The 16,553-nt window shown below is 47.4% G+C and overlaps 1 protein-coding gene across 4 annotated transcripts in view; it reads left to right on the plus strand.

Annotated features, from left to right (window-relative positions):
* The first annotated feature begins 6,527 nt into the window (after nucleotides 1–6,527).
* Nucleotides 6,528–16,553, plus strand: part of SMKR1 (small lysine rich protein 1) — a 119,581-nt gene continuing 109,555 nt past the window's right edge. The window contains exons 1-2 of one of the 4 annotated variants that reach the window (XM_086937540.1): nucleotides 6,578–6,651; nucleotides 7,663–7,750. The gene's annotated coding sequence lies outside the window, so the exon portion shown is untranslated. Of the gene's footprint in view, nucleotides 6,710–7,662; nucleotides 7,751–16,553 lie in introns of all 4 variants that reach the window. The other 3 variants (XM_086937534.1, XM_086937547.1, XM_086937526.1) reach the window with 3 other exon arrangements.

Here is a 16,553-nt window from a genome sequence, read left to right on the forward strand (position 1 = left end):
GTCTTTGTGCCGGTAGGGCCCCTGGACGCTTTGCTGTATCCCGGGAGTGCTCGGCTGTGATCTTGGAGGCGTTGCTGTGTCCCGAGAGTCGTGTTCCCGGTATTTCCATTTGCCCCTATCTGGCTGTGTTTGAGGGCGTGCTGCTGTGGACCAGATGGTTTGCGGCGGTGAAAGCGCTCAGCTGTGCTGCCCAAGTGAGGCCAGAGCACAGAGGAAAGCGCTGTCAGTGCAGTGCCGCAGGACAGCCGTGAGAGCGGTTTGTGAGCGTCTTGTGGCAGGAGAGCTCTGTGAGCCATTTTTTGATCATTGTGTTCTACCCAGTATAGCTGGCATTGGCAAGGAGGCACTATGATTACTGGGATTGCTGCCAGTTGGCTATTAAAGTGACTAGTGATTGCAGCATCTAATTTGAGTCTAACGTACTGGCGCCTTGACCTGTCTTCAAGGGAGTTATCATGTCATCCATTCCCCCAGTAGAGCCTTTTCTGATGGATGGTCCACCGTCTGCACAGGCGGCCCGGTGGAAAGAGTGGGTGGACCGCTTGGAAACTTATTTTGATGCTATTGACTTGGTGGAGGAGAGGAAGTGCCCAATGTTGCTAACTCTGGGAGGGGCGGCAAGTCATCGTTTGGGACAGTCAGTGGTGGAAGGTACACCACATACTTATGACACCTTGAAACAAGCTCTTACTGCCCATTTTGAGCCCTTGGCAAATCCTGATTAGGAACGGTTCTTGTTACGTCAGGCTAGGCAGTTGCTAGATGAATCTGTGGACATTTTTTATGCCCATTTGCGTACTTTGGCCAGCACCTGTCGATTGCCTGATGTCACGGATATAATTAAGGCCCACTTCATACAAGGTTGTTTTTCTAGTAAGCTATGTGAAGCAATCTTGCAGGTGCCAGACATGCCTATGGCTGACATGTTGACTCGTGGCAGATCCAAAGAACTTTCAAAGGTCAGAGCGGCTCATATGCATGCTGCCCTTCAACATGCAGTAAAGGTGGAGCCTGTGAATGCTATTTCAGCCAGAGTCCCTGATAGACAAAGGATGCCGAACCGGGGTAAGGTGGAACGACCCCGAACTTGTTATGGCTGTGGGGGCTCCTTTCCTCATAAGGGGATATGTCCTGCGGTTGGCAAGCGGTGCTCTAATTGCAATAAAGTGAATCATTATGCGAAGGTGTGCCGTTCTGCCACTGCACGAAGTTCCGTTCCCATGTCATCTGCCCAGGTGTATACGGCTGCTCCGTTGTTAGCAGAGGGGGATATGGATGATGATGAAGAGACTGTACACGTTCTACATGCTTGCAACCTGGAGGTGCTGTACGGAGAGGTCTTCCCAAATGTTGTGTGCTGGTGGATGGTCATCCGGTGCCTGCTTTGATACAGGGGCTTCAATAAATGTGATGGCCGAATCAATGATGAGGACACTGCCAACTGTCCCTGTTTTGAGTGCAACTTCTACTAAAGTTTTTGCTTATGGAGCTCGTGAACCCCTTCCGTTGGCTGGTGTTTTCACTGCTGAGGTTGCACATGATTCTCATGCTGTGAAGACGTGGATATACGTCACAAAGGGTTGGTCAAGGAATGTTGCTGAGTTGCCGGACAGCAGAAGGACTGCAGTTGGTTGTTTTTGCTTTGGCCGTGCACCAACGGACTGTGGATGATTTGCTGGTCCAGTTTTCCCTGTTATTTGACGGCATTGGCTGTTTGAAAAAATCGTATGATTAAACTCCATATTGATGACACTGTTCAGCCTGTGCATTACGCCATAGGAGGGTGGCATTTCATCTTCGGCCGAAAGTGGAAGTGTAACTAGTGAAATTGGAAGAGGCAGATATCATTGAACGGGTGGATGGTCCGGCTCCCTGGGTATTTCCCATTGTAGTTGCCCGTAAGCCTAAACAACCTGGTGAGTTCCGTATTTGCTTGGATATGCGTTTGCCTAACTTAGCGATCAAGCGTGAACGGCACCTCACCCCTACTGTGGATGATATTGTGGTGGAGGTGAGCGGGTCTCGATGGTTTTCCAAAATGGACCTTCGTGCTGGTTACCACCAGTTAATGCTTGACCCTGCTTCCCGTGCGATAACCACGTTCTCCACACGTGGGTTTACGGAGATATAAAAACTTGAGTTTTGGCCTTTCCAGTGCTGCGGAGGTTTTCCAGGATACGATCCACGGGGTTCTGTCTGGATTGGATGGTGTAATTAATGTCAGTGATGACATTTTGGTGCATGCCCCTACTTTGGATGGACATTTCAGCCGTCTTAAGGGTGTGTTTCAGAGGCTGTTGGATCATGGACTTACCCTACATAAGGAGAAATGTGAATTCTTAAAAACTGACATCTCGTTTTTTGGATATCGTTTTTCACAGGATGGTGTGTCCCCTGACCCTTTGAAGGTGTGTGACATTCAGACCGCTCCTGCTCCTGTCAATGTGTCTGGTGTACGGAGCTTCATGGGAATGGTCAATTATTGTGGCCGTTTTATCCGTAACCTGTCGGACTTAACTGCTCCATTGCGAGAACTCACCAAATCCAAGGTTACCTGGGATTGGGGTCCGAAGCAGGAATCTGCTTTTCAAGCCACCAAGCGGGCCCTCTCTTCTGATACCACTCTGGTGTATTTTAATCCGTTGCTGGACTCTGAATTATCTGTAGATGCCAGCCCCGGCGGCCTGGGGGCTGTACTTTCTCAGCGGCAGAGTAATGATGAACTGGCTCCGGTGGCGTATGCTAGTCTTGCATTGACAGCAACTGAACAACGATATTCTCATATTGAGAAGGAGGCTATTGCTATACACTGGGGATGTCGTCATTTTCATTTGCATTTATATGGACAGCCTTTTGTTGTGCACACTGACCATCAGCCGCTTTTTCCCTTGTTTATGGGATCATTCTCTAATCCTCCTCCTCGCATTGAGAAATGGATCCTGCAGTTGCAGGATTATTGTTTTACGGTGGTGTTTCGTCCTGGAGCTTTGAATCCTGCTGAATATCTTTCTCGGTCACTTCCGTCCTGCTACTCTTGCTGAGGAAACTGATGCTGAGGACACTGAAGAGTATGTGCGTCTGGTGGTGGAGCGTTCCAGGTCTCTCCCTATTTCTATGGATGGGATTGTGTTGTCCACGAGTCAGGATGGGTGTCTTCAACTTTGTCTTTCTGCTGTGGGTATCGGGAAGTGGAATGGTCTCCTGGATTCTGCCAAATGTCGTACTGAGGGTGCAAGATCAACCTTGGCATCTCTCTTTCATGTACGGGAAGAACTGGCACGCTCCCCGGAGGGGTGTCTAAAGAGAGGTCCACGGTTGGTTATTCCTGCTTGTCTCCAGCAGAGAGCAGTGGATTTGGCTCCACCAAGGAGTTGTGAAAAACAAGTCCAGGTTGAAATCTAAAGTATGGTTTCCCGGATTGGATGCTCTAGTGGAGAGTACTGTGTTGGGTTGTGCGCTGTGTCAGGCTGCTGGGGGTGGGGATGCTACGGCTCCCATCCTTACTGAAGACATCCCCTTGTTCCCTTGGCAGAGGGCAAGTGCTGACTTTGGGTGTTTACATGATGGGCGACATATGCTGGTAGTAATCAATGACTTTTCTACATATCCTGAAGTTGAGCTTATGGATACTACAACAGCATGTCGCACTATTCCGCTGTTTGATAAGATCATGGTGACACATGGTTTGATTTCGGAGTTACGCACTGATAACGGTCCCCCTTTCTCCAGCCATGATTTTGCGATCTATCTGCAATCCAGGGGTATTTGCCATCGTAGAGTCACCCCTTTATGGCCGCAGGCCAATGGAGAGGCTGAACGTTAAGGCTATTAGGATTGCCGTTACTGACCGTCAAGATCTGGACTGTGCCATATTCATGTTTTTGAAGGAATATCGGATGACTCCTCATTCGACTACAAAAGTCAATCCAATGTCTTTGTGCATGAATCGTCCTATGGGTGACTTTGTTCCTCAGATGGAGGCAGTTCCTGCAAAGTATGCTGTTGTGGATGGGGAACTGCGGAATCGAAAAGCGAAAAATTATAAAGTTGCATTCAGACGTGGTGCTAAGCCCAGAACTTTTAATGTTGGTGATGCTGTAATGGTGAAGAATCGGCACCTTAGAGGGAAGTTTAGTCTACCTTTTGAGCCTGAGTCATGGATTGTGCAGTCCGTTCATGGGACAAAAGTCACTGCCGTAAGGGGTGGGTTGAGTATCTCCCAGAACATGTCTTTCTTTAAATCATACCGGGCTCCTATTGATGTTCAGGGGTATGAGCATATGATGCTATCCGATGTTGAATCTATGGGTTCAGATGATGAGTTCACGGATGTGGATCCGTTGCCTGCTCCTGTTCCACTGACGGAGTCTGTGGTGCCCGGACAAAGTGGCGTGTCTCCATCTGTTATATCTTCAGGAGTGGTTTCTGAGCCTGCCCTTTTGTTTCCCTCTGGTGGATGTCAGGTACCTGAGTCTGACTCCCAGTGACGGGGTGCGGGGAGATATCAATTGCGGCCATGTCCTGCTAGATCACAGCTTTCCAAACTGTGTGGCGCGACACGTTACTGTGTCGCGCCCCGTACATAGGTGTGTGTCGCGCCAGTCAGGCCCCCCAGTCAGGCCCCCTCGAGGCGTGCGTTGGGGCGCGTCTCGCGGATCCGTGACTAATCTCTGGTGCTGCAGTCCACTTGCGGCGATTTCCAAAGGGGAGGCAATGGAGCTCGTCACCAGGACCCAGCGTGAGCTGCTTTGTAAATCAGAGCAGGGGTCTGTCTGCTGAGTCATTTGCTTATCCAAAGATCTTTCACAGTGGGCGCTAAGAAGGGGCTGTAAAATCTAATGGGTGGCGGTGGAAGGCACTATTCAGGACAAAACAAAAGAACGTATGGGAAGGCTTTTACAGTCGCCACGCATCTGAATTGCTTTCTTGCACACTTCCACTTCTACACTCGATGATTCCTATTTCATCGACCTTGGACAGACCTTAAGACCAATCAAAAATGTGGAGATTGGCACCTGGTTCCCCAGTACAGACGTTGTCAGCTCTGGCCCTAACTCCGGTTCACAAATGTTCCAGGAGAGACTTGTTTATTTATTTTATGCGTTTTTATATAGCGCAGACTTTACCCGAAGGCGTCGGAGCGCTTCACAATAGGAACAGTAATGATACATGAGGAGAAAATGACAAGTGAACAAATTACAAAAGCACACGTTAAGATACATGAGGCAATAGTGACAATTGTGAGCAAAATACAAGAGGTAGCAAACGATACACCAAAGGAGGAAAAAGTGACATCTGTGCAGGTTACAAAAGCGTACAAATTACAAGTAGAGGTATAATACTGCAATAAATGGAGGGCATCAAACACAAGAACAAACGTTACATGAGGCAATGGTGGCACTTGCGCAAGTATCGAGAGCAAACAAAATGTAAGAGGTAGCAAACAGTATGTTACAAGAGAAAAGTGATGTGTGCATGTTACAAAAGAGTACCAGTACTGGACAGATGCGTCAGTGGGCTGTAGGCCACCGGTTCGATTTAAGGCAGGTTGAAGCACAATGTAATCCTTAGGCGGGTGATAAAATGCATGCAGATTTCGTGCATACAACCTTGGCACGGTCATGTCCCTTGTGCCGCCAGTGCATCAATTTAACCATGCAAAACCAACCCCTTTAGGTGGTTTGGGCTCGCTCGCGTTACTGTGTCCCTGAATTTTTTTCGCAAAAAGGTGTGTAACCAACATGCAAAGTTTGGAAAGCTGTGTGCTAGATCCACATGTTTAAAGAACTATGTAACATATTGATTTGGATTTGTGTTTTGTTTTTCATTTTTTTGATTTTGTGGAGGAGTGTGATGTGGCCACCGTCTTTACCTCGCCGTTACCAGTACCCGAAGGGGTAGTAGTGGAACACCTGTGGTATATGTAGGGCAGGAAGGTTAATTGGTTTATTGGGGGTGGGGTTTTGCACTGAATAAAAAGATCCTGGTGTGGACAGGATAACAAACAGTCTTACCTACGTGTGGTGTGTTTACTTCTGATGCGACATAACAGTAACCAGCAAAGGAATGAGCAGCAGTTGTCAGTGGCACCATGTGTTGCTGCAATATTTAAAGCCTAAGGCTTCAGATAGTGCTGCAACTATTATTTAAGTGGAACACATAAAACGCAATCACTGCAGACCTATTGGCTTTGCCTATGCTTGTTTTCTGTTGCTCATTTAAGGAATAGCGACAACTGGGCTGCGAAGACAAACATAAAAATATTAACATTAACTTTTTTGTATGGCTTAATTCGTATTGCTCTTATTTTTTCGCCATTGGCATTGGTTCGCGGTAAATACCATATTTAAGAACGCCGAGTACCCTTCAGTACAAGTAATGACCACTGCTCGTGATAATTATACGCAGTCGGGAGCGAGGGAGGCCAATATGGCCGCACCGTTCTCGATTCTGTTTTAGCACGTTCCCACCGACTGTTTAAAGAATCACAGCTTGACAGGGGGTGGCTATGCCGTACGCCGTCTCCATGGTAACGGACACACATAGTTGTCAGCATTGTCCTGTTCTGTTGGCAGGGAAGTCGCTGGCGCGTACAGCCCGAAGACTCTGCTCGCATGCCAGGAGACGACGCTCACAGCTGGGGCACAGCAGGTACCTGCTAGGACGTCTGAAGGGGATAAGAGCGGTGGAGTGTGACTTTAAAGTGCAGGTGAATGTACATACAAGATATGACAGGCACTTAGGAGAAGGGCAGGATGGGACTATTTTACGCAATGAACCTCAGTAGTTTGAAGACCATTTTATGGTGGATTGTCGCATCGTTTTGGAAACGGTGACTAGTAACGTTACATATCCCCCAGGTTTTGTCACTCAAACCAAGTTCGGATCCCGTTCAGCAGAAAGTTTCACGTCTTTTCTTTCAAATCTCTTGGTAACAAACGGTTGTTTGTTAGGTTTGTTGTACCTCGATCCTAGCTGACAGTTTCCATGGAAGGCTGTGTACTGTCTGAACGCTCTGGTGAGGTAATAATGTTAATTGATAGTAGCCCCATCCTTTGAACTTTCATCTCCTTCACGTTGAATTTATTGGGATTGCTTATTAAAGTGTCACTTTTTTAGGGACATGACATTGTTCTGAGTTTAGAATACAAAATCATGACGTGGGTGCACCGTAGCTAAATAAATGTCCATGTTTTGGTTCTGAGGATGGATCCATTAGCGGCTGCGAATTTTTGAGCGTGGTTGGGGGAGGTACTTAGCCTGAATTGCGCATACTTCCCAAGCTTATTGAGAAAATGGGGCTAAATGGCGCGTTTACCAGCTTTAATTTTTTTTTTTTTTTTTAAGAATTCACTATTAGGTCGTTGGTTTTCTAGACATGCAGTTTCCAACTGTTCAACTGTGAGTCCTTGTTTTTAGGGCTAGCTCAAACATCCCTGGGGATATTTTGGGGGAGGGCATTGGGGTGTCCTCTGCCCAGAACAATTAGAAATTGTTGGACCAAGCCATGCTTTTGATAGCAAAGTTCCCCAAAGAAATTGGTGCTAGAGAAGTAGGTTTTAAAGGCAGCTCAAATACCCCGGAAATGGAGTTTGATACAGTCTTTTGTTATTTTTCAAAAAAGATAAAAGTATGTTCTTACAGGTCCACGTTCCATTTCAGAACTGTGCAGTGAGAATAAGACATGCTGTTAAAAAGGATTAGAAATCTCTCCCGCCCATTGCAGTCATGAAGTACCCAGTAAAGCAAGGTAATGCCATATGCACTAAAGAAAATCACTAATAAGTGCCAAGAAATTTGCATTCATTAGAACTAAAAAAGTAGTTTTAAATATTTTGTAAAGGCACTGAATATGTCCCAGAATGTCAGCTTGTTAGCATCCAGAAATAACTTAATTTCATCGGCCAAAACATCATCTCATTTTTTAAAAACACATGCAAAGTCCTCAAATAGCTTTTTTAATTTTTAGTTACAAAATTAATGTTAAGCCATTTAAAGAAATGCACACATGATGTCTTCAAATACCACTTTTTAGGTCTCGCCTAGGCAGTGCGCATGCACTGCTCTAGGGGGGCCTTTAGCCATCGGTCTTCACATTTCAAGCACTGCACTCTTGCTTGTGGCGGTATCCACCTTGCGGGAGCGACCATCGGCGCCCCACAAGCACAAGTGCAGTGCTTAAAAAGTGAAGACTGCTCTGCCAAGCACGAGCGCTCTGCTCTCCAAAGCGTGTGCGCGCTGCTCTCCCAAGCACGCGCACGCACCACTCGCGGGCTCACATCCTGCTCCCCCTCTCTCTCACAAGTCCAGTCCCACCACAGTTTCCATTAACTCAGCCTGTGTCAGGCACCACAAAGGGACTACTAACCCAGGATGGCTGGTCCCTGCCTCCTCACAGCTCTAAGAGGCCGATGTCTAGGCACTATTCCATCACAGCTTTTGCATGGTGGGTCATCGGTCATCACTCCTAAAGACACCCTTGTGTATATATGTAATATATTCATTAAACATAGGGTCTCTTTACTCCTCAAATACACACATCATGTGTCAACTTTCAAAAGGCTTTTAAGTGCTTTAATCCTCAGCAATTGACAATGTATCTACAACGTTTTTAAAGGCTGCACTTCTCCGATATATGCACACTGTATTTTTTTGTCAAATCTGTTTATTAACATTTTTTATTTTCCAAAGTACAGTATAAAGATCGGTCAGAGTAACATTACAATCCGGTCACGCCGGTTCAACATTCAAGTATCACAATTCAGGACAGAGTATAATCGTGAAGCCGCGCTGACAATGTCTCATAAGTAAAAAGCATGTGCTCAGATCTGGCTAGTACGTGGAGGGCCTAGTCTGGCGCCCTCTAGATCAGTTCATGACTGTCTGTTAGTTCAGTCTTGCAAAGTAGCATGCTTGTGGGGTGGATCTCTTTGCTATGGATTTGCACATAGAAATGACATTTATCCAACAGTTATACAAAAACGTAAACAATAGCGGCAAAAACAGACACATGTGCGAGCTGATCCCCCTCCCCCTTCGGCTCCCCACGCACGCGCATCTTCATCTCTGAGCGGGCATGCACCGCAGGCCTACGTGCCCAGAGGCTGGAAGACTGCATGACAGACTATCCGGACAGGAAAACAGTACACTCCAACCCCTCAGACCATCCATCTAGGTTGCTTCAGTATCCGAATCGCTAGTCCCCCCTGGCAGTTGTAGGGCGTTGAGCATGTGTTCCCACTGTTCCGCCATAGGCTCTTTTCGGAGCCCCATTGTTTCCTCCCTCCGTATGGCTATCCATTCTGCCCTGGCCCACGCCTGAAGGGAAGAGACCCACGTCTGCGCAGTGGGTGGTTCGCGCTGAAGAGATTGCCCAGTGTCTGGATATCGGCCTCTCTCCACTGCTCCAGCATGGGGTGCGTAATAGCCCCCCGCCCCCTGGAGAGCCCTCCAAGGGTATAGCAGGTACGTACGGGAGCACCTTTTGTGTGAGGAACGGGGCTCTGCGAAAGCATTTGTATGCCACCGCCAGCAGCGGCGAGGCGGGCTTCTCAGGCGCCTTCAACGGGTGGAAGAGCTAGGTGACACGGGACAAAGAGTACGGTGGCTCGACCGTAGCAGTGTCTTCCCTACCCGCCAACCATCGGGCAATCCATTATATGCACACTGTATTCACAAATCTTCCAGCTACTATACTCTGCTCCCTATGTGTACAGCTTGTATATGCAAGGCTTCCAAGCACTATACTCTTCAAATATATCTATAATATATTAACGAGACTTTCAAGCGATATATTCCTTGGCTGTGCGTTTACTGTGTTGCCTTGCTTCTAGGCACTATTCTCGTCTTTATTCTCATAACGTATTCACCAGTCAAAATATCCAGGATTTATACTCCAAAGGTGTGAATATTCTGTATTCATACGGTTTCGAAGCGCTCAATGTCTTGAGTACAGTGTTCACAAGACTCCTAAGCGCCACACTTCTCTGTTATGCACAAAAAATGTTATCAACATGTTTTCAAGTGTTGTATACTTTTAGGATTTAAACACATATGTTTCTAGGACCTTTAAACTAGGTTCCAGAGAAAAGTTATTCTCAAGGCTTTTAAGCGCTACACTTCCTGGTATGTACAAAAATGTAATCAATATGTTTTCAAGTGTTTTATACTTTAGGATTTAAACACATATGTTTCTAGGACCTTTAAACTAGGCTCTAGAGAATAATTATTCACAAGGCTTCTAAGTGCTACACTTCCCGGTATACACAAAAATGTATTCAACATGTTTTCAAGTGTTGTATACTTTTAGGATTTAAACATTTGTGTAGGACCTTTAAACTAGGTTCTAGAGAATAATTATTCGCAAGGCTTCTAAGCGCTATGTGACCCTTTCACAGACATATTACAATCATACCTTTCTAAATGCCACATGAACATGGAATAGATATAATGTATTTATAAGATTCAAAGGACTACTCATCTTGGGGTTTTCTCAATTTAGGAGTAGTAAAGTTAGGACTCCTAACTTTAGGACTCCCAAACTCAGAAAAATCCAAACTTTAAGATTTTCGGTATTCACAGAAGGAATTTAGGAGTCCTAAAGTTAGGACTCCTTAGTTTACTACTCCTAAACTGAGAAAAATACTAACTTTAAGACTTTCGGTATTCACAGAAGGCATTTAGGAGTCCTAAAGTTGGGACTCCTAACTTCTGTGAATACCGAAATGAGTAAGTGCCTTCTGTGAATACCAAAATGGTAGTAAGTTTAGGATTTTGTCTTAAGTTAGTTCTGTGAATCGGGCCCATAGAGAGGAACAAGGCCCAAGGTAGAGTTCCTTTGTAAGTCCATGGAACTCCGAGGTGATTTGCAGTATCCTTTTTTTGTAAATAAAGGATATATTATTTCATACAATACGATGGTCACACCAATGGCCTTCCAAAAACAATTAAATCCATGATGTCATGCTCTTTTATGTTCATTGCAGATCAGAAGACCAAAAGCTGAGTCTGAACGGTGGAATTAAACACACCCAAAAACACTAAGTAATTTTTGCAAAAACAATTAGAATCAGTTTAATGTATGCAGGTTAAAAGCAGCATTGGCAAAGCCAATAGGTCTCGCCTATGTGATAGCTACTGGCTTTGGCAATGTGTTTAGCCAAGTTGCACACCAGTGTGGCTGCTGTTCAGCATGGCTAAAAGTTAGTGGGATGGGATTGAGCAGGGTAGATTTGAGTTGGGTATATTGGAATGGGTAGATTGGGGTAGAGCAGGGTCAGATTGGTAAGGCGGGCACTCTGGAAATGGCTGAATGACTGGTAGCCAAGTTCCAGCTGTGGGCTGCTTTTTTGGGCAGCCTGGGGGCTGTCTTTCCTGTTTGATTTTCTAGAGCCAGATGGGCGGAGGTATCACTCCCTTTTTCTCGCTGGGCCGGCCCATTAATGTATGCTGATTGAGCTCGGGTAGGGGGCTTGAGCAGAAGTGGTCTTACTTGCATTCATGTGGTGCTCAGCAGTGTGAACTAATCTGTGCATATTTTTTATCTAAGCGAAGTTAATAAAACATGTCCCCCACCCCCTTTCTTTTCATGAAACTTCACTGAAGCAGTGTTTCAATACGCACATGTGGGCCACTTTTTTTTGGTATGTCCGGGCCCGATTTTAGATCCCAATCCAACCCTGGGGGAGAGTGGAGTGGGAAGAAAGAAGTAGAGTGAAGTAGAGTATATTGGGGTAGATGGAGAGAAAAGGGACACTTTTGCCCGGTGGTAGTCAGGAAATCCAAGGAGGAGGTCACGGGGTGTCAAAACTGATTGGTGCACTTGCCGCCACCAGTGCTTAAGCCAGCCCTGCGAGGAGTAGAGTACTGTATCTTAGAGTGGAGGGTCGAAGAATGGAGTGTCGTAGAGTGCAATGGCTTGTTGTAGAGTAGAGTGGAGTGGAGTGGAGTGTCGTAGAATGGAGTTATGGAGAGTGGAGGGGAAAAGAGTGGAGTAGAGTGGAGTTGTGAGTATGGAGTATGCATGGTGTGGTAGTACACTGCCATTCCAGACAACACATTTTCATTTGAAATGACCAGTGCATATACACAGACATTTATTTTATTTATTTATGAAAAACAGTTACAGATAGATGGTATGCACCTGTTACAACGCATTCGTTACTCCGCACTACCATTACAACGCGACTTTTACAACGCATACCATTACAACGCATTGCGCTGGGGGGCGCTATAGGATAGGTAATAAGTATAATTTACTATCCAACACCTTCCCTAGGGTCCACGGGGACTGGAGTTAGAATAGTAAATTATACTTACCACTATCCAGCACCCCAAAGCGCTATGCGTTGTAATGGTATGCGTTGTAATGGTCGCGTTGTAATGGTAGGTAGTTGTAACGGTATGCGTTGTAACATGGTACATCCCAGATAGATACATCTGCCGTGTGGATTCCTCACCTTGTGAATATCCCCTTGCGTCAGCAACATTCGGAAATTCTTTTTTGAAGCTTCGCGCCGACGTGGATCCGGACGTCACAGAGGCACGGCACCGCTCGCGACTCCGCTGACGTCACCGACGCCTATAACAGGCCCACGCCGGCGTGATGACATCAGTTCCCTTTTTTCCGCGTCGTCGACGCTAACGGTTTTCAGGGATCGTACTGTAGCTTTCTTTACAATAACTTTGTTACTATTATCCTTTTATTGTGTCTATCTTTATATTCTTCGAAATGTCGTCGAAGAAAACTGGATTTAAGGCTTGCGGCAAATGTGGCAAGACTATGTCTATCACCGATCCTCATGAATGCTGTGTTTGGTGTTTAAGTTCCGACCATGACGTCGAGGACTGTCCTTGCTGCAAGAAGATGACTCCGAAGGCGTTAAGAGAAAGAGAGACGAAACTCCTTGTGGCAAAACTTAAAAATAAGAAAGTTAAAAAGTCTTCGAAGTCTCAAACTCGTCGGTCGAGGTCGAGATCGAGGTCTAGGTCTCGTTCGAGGTCACGCTCGGAGTCGTCTTCAGCTCACGCTTCGAAGTCTTCGAGGAAGAAACATAAGAAGAGGAGCCATGAGTCACGTCATCACTCCGGAAAGGACTCTAGTTCAAGACCGAAGTCCCAGGTCAAACTTCTGAGTAAGGAAGTGGAGGTTTCGGAGTCGGAACATAACTCTGTTGGTGAGGCTTCACATCCGGATTCACCCGAATCTCAGAAGCAGGTCCATTCTCCGGTTCATCCAATCCTTCTGGTCAGGAGGATGAAGGTGAGGAGCAGGGGGCTGGTGAAGTCGAAGTTCCGATGCCTGCGGGTTTGTCGACCCCGGTTCCTGGACTAGGTGAAGAGGTCGACGTCGTTTCGACTCCACCTCCTCAGGAACGACCTAGAGATCCATATCCTGAATTTCCAACTCCAGGTCAGGATCCTTCTCAGTTCCTGAACGCCATGTTTGGTGTCTATTCCAGGGCAATGTTCCCATCTGGTGCACCTGTTGGTCCCACGGGTCCAATGGCCTTTAACTTGGGTATTACCCAGGCTTACGCCCCTGCGCCCTTCATGCCTTTTATGCCGGCTATACCACCGCATTGGCATTTTCCGACACCACCGGTGTCGTCGACGCCGAAGCGCACGACGCCGACTCCGTCGACGCCAGTCTCATCGACGCCGATGCCTACGACTCCGAGGCAGGATTCTGCCCGACCTCGTTTTGAAAAACCTCATCCGACTTCGGGTTCGACGCCGGCACCGACCCCGTCGGAGTCGATTTCCGAATCCGTTGACTTCTGCTGTGAAGGAAAGATCTCGGAGAAAGACCCAGAGACTTCTGGAAGAGGAAAGATATCAATATTCAGATACTGAAGAAGGGGAGTTACAGGATTCTGAGGATCCTTTTGAAGACTTGTGTGAGGCCAGTGGGCTTGAACTGTCGCCTGAGTGGGAATTGGCTTCAGTGTCAAATGTACCATCGAAGGATGTGGTGCCTTATCACACCGTTATAAAAAAAGCAGCGAGTTTATTGAATATTACTCTGCCCACTGCTGATTATAAACCTAATATTTTAACTGAGGTTCTTCATTCACCCTCGTCAGTTATTGAACCTATGTTACCCTTCAACGAGGCCTTATCTGAGCCCATCTATGAGGTTTGGAAGAAACCTTTATCTGCTCCTGCAGTTTCTAGAAGAGTGGCGAGGAGATACAGAGTTGCACCTGAGGACCCTGCGTTTTTATCAACTCATCCCTTGCCTGAGAGTTTGGTGGTGCAAGCTGCCTGCTCAAAGAAATCTGCTGGTGCTTTTCCACAGGTTCCTGGGGATAAAGAATCCAGAAAGCAAGATCAGAGTGCCAAGAAGGTTTTCTCATCAGCCAGTATGGCGTTAAAGTCAACCAACGCAATGTGTCTGATGGGAAGGTATATCCATGCCTTGATGGATTCTGTCAAGCAGCTGATTCCGAAAATTCCTGAGGATGACAGGAAGGATTTTCAGGAAGTGATATCAGACACTCAAGCAGCTGCGAGACAGGTGATTCAGAGTGGTCTGGACACTGCTGATTCGGTGGCAAGGGTCATGGGCTCCTCCATGGCCACTAGGAGGGCTGCCTGGCTTAAATCATCGGAGTTCTCTGCAGACGTCCAGTCTGTTTTGATGGACTTGCCTTTTGATGGCTCAGGATTGTTTGGCAAGAAGGCTGATGCTGCTTTGGAACGTTTTAAGGACAGTAGGGCCACTGCAAAATCTTTGGGTCTTCAGTCCAGAGGTACTACTGGTAGACGCCTCAGGGGGTTTGGAAGATCTTCGTTTCGTTCTTACAGACCATCCCAGCAGCAGCCTCAACAGCAGCAGAATACGCTGTACAAGTCATACAGGGGCAGGCAAAGATCCCGCCCTAGAGGTCGTCAAACTTCCTCCTCCTCCTCCTCCTCTCCTTCCCAACCCCCGGCCAACGCAGCAAAGCAGCCCTAGATCCGCCATTCCGGATCATGTGGGCCCAGTGGGGGGTCGGCTTACTCATTTTCTACAAGATTGGGAATTAATAACATCGGATCTTTGGGTTCTCAATCTTGTAGAGAATGGGTATGCACTTCCTTTCCAGGAATTCCCTCCCAATTACCCTCCTTGCCAGGGTTATTGTTCGGAGGACCACCTGCTTCTCCTGCAGGAAGAAGTCCTGGCTCTGTTCTGAAAAGGTGCGATAGAGGTGGTTCCAGAGCAGGAAAGGGGTCAGGGGTGCTACTCTCGGTATTTCCTGATCCCCAAGAAAGATGGCAGGCTTCGGCCAATCCTGGATCTCAGGATCTTGAACCTTTACCTGAAACAGGAAAAGTTCAAGATGCTCACTCTTGCGCAGGTTCTTCAAGCGCTGCTGGAAGAAGACTGGATGGTGTCGATCAACTTGCAGGTTGCGTATTTTCATATTCCCATCTTGAAGTCGCACAGAAAGTATCTCCGTTTTACGGTTGGGTCACAACACTACCAGTTTGTGGTCCTTCCGTTTGGTCTTACTACTGCGCCTTGAGTCTTCACCAAGGTGATGGCAGTGGTGGCGGCTCATCTCAGGAGAACGGGGATACATGTGTTTCCGTATATAGACGACTGGCTGATCAAAGCAGAGTCGCCGGAGAAGGTGCTCCATCATCTGCAAGAGACAACTCAGTTGTTGCACAGGTTGGGTTTTTCGATAAATGTACCCAAGTCTCACCTGGTGCCCTCACAGCGCAACCTGTTCATAGGTGCGGTACTGGACACTACTGTATGTCGTGCATTCCCTCCTCCTCAAAGGATTCGCGACATACAGGAGATGATTCCTTTGTTTTACAATGGAGCGGTCGTTCCAGTCCTGAAGGACCTTCGCCTGCTCGGTCTGATGGCTTCATGCATTCTGTTGGTCAACCATGCACGCTGGCATATGAGGGCGCTCCAGTGGTGCCTCCGCAGGCAGTGGTATCAGCACAGTGGGGATCTCAGGGAGTCGGTGAAGATCTCCGGAGAAACTGCAGCGGATCTGTCTTGGTGGAGCGTGGAAGGCAATCTGTCTCAAGGGAAGCCTTTTCAGATTCCTCCATCGGTTGCCACAGTAATATCGGATGCGTCCACTCTCGGGTGGGGTGCTCATCTGGGGGACCTGGAGGTCAAAGGTCTTTGGTCTCCAGAGGAAAGGTTGCTTCATATCAACCTTCTAGAGTTGCGGGCGATACGTCTGGCGCTCAAGGCCTTCCTCCCTTCCCTTCGCGGTCAGTCTGTTCAGGTCCTGACGGACAACACAACCGCGATGTGGTACATCAACAAGCAGGGAGGAGTAGGGTCGCAGTGTCTCTGCAGAGAGGCTCTGCGTCTCTGGTCCTGGGTTCAGGACCATCAGATTTTTCTGATGGCAAATCATCTGGTTGTGGTCGCGGTGAGTGTGTTGGCTCCTAAGGCAAGCGGCGGACTCTTGGTACCCCCCCCCTGTGGGCAGTAGACGGCTCGGTGGTCACCTTCGATGTCCAGCAGAGTAGCCATGGGAAAGAACGACAGGACACAGGCGAAACTCTCCTTTGACCAGTGTCGGACCAAGGGG

This window comes from Lissotriton vulgaris, chromosome 1_1, assembly GCF_964263255.1.
Source record: "Lissotriton vulgaris chromosome 1_1, aLisVul1.2, whole genome shotgun sequence".
NCBI classification, from domain to species: domain Eukaryota; kingdom Metazoa; phylum Chordata; class Amphibia; order Caudata; family Salamandridae; genus Lissotriton; species Lissotriton vulgaris.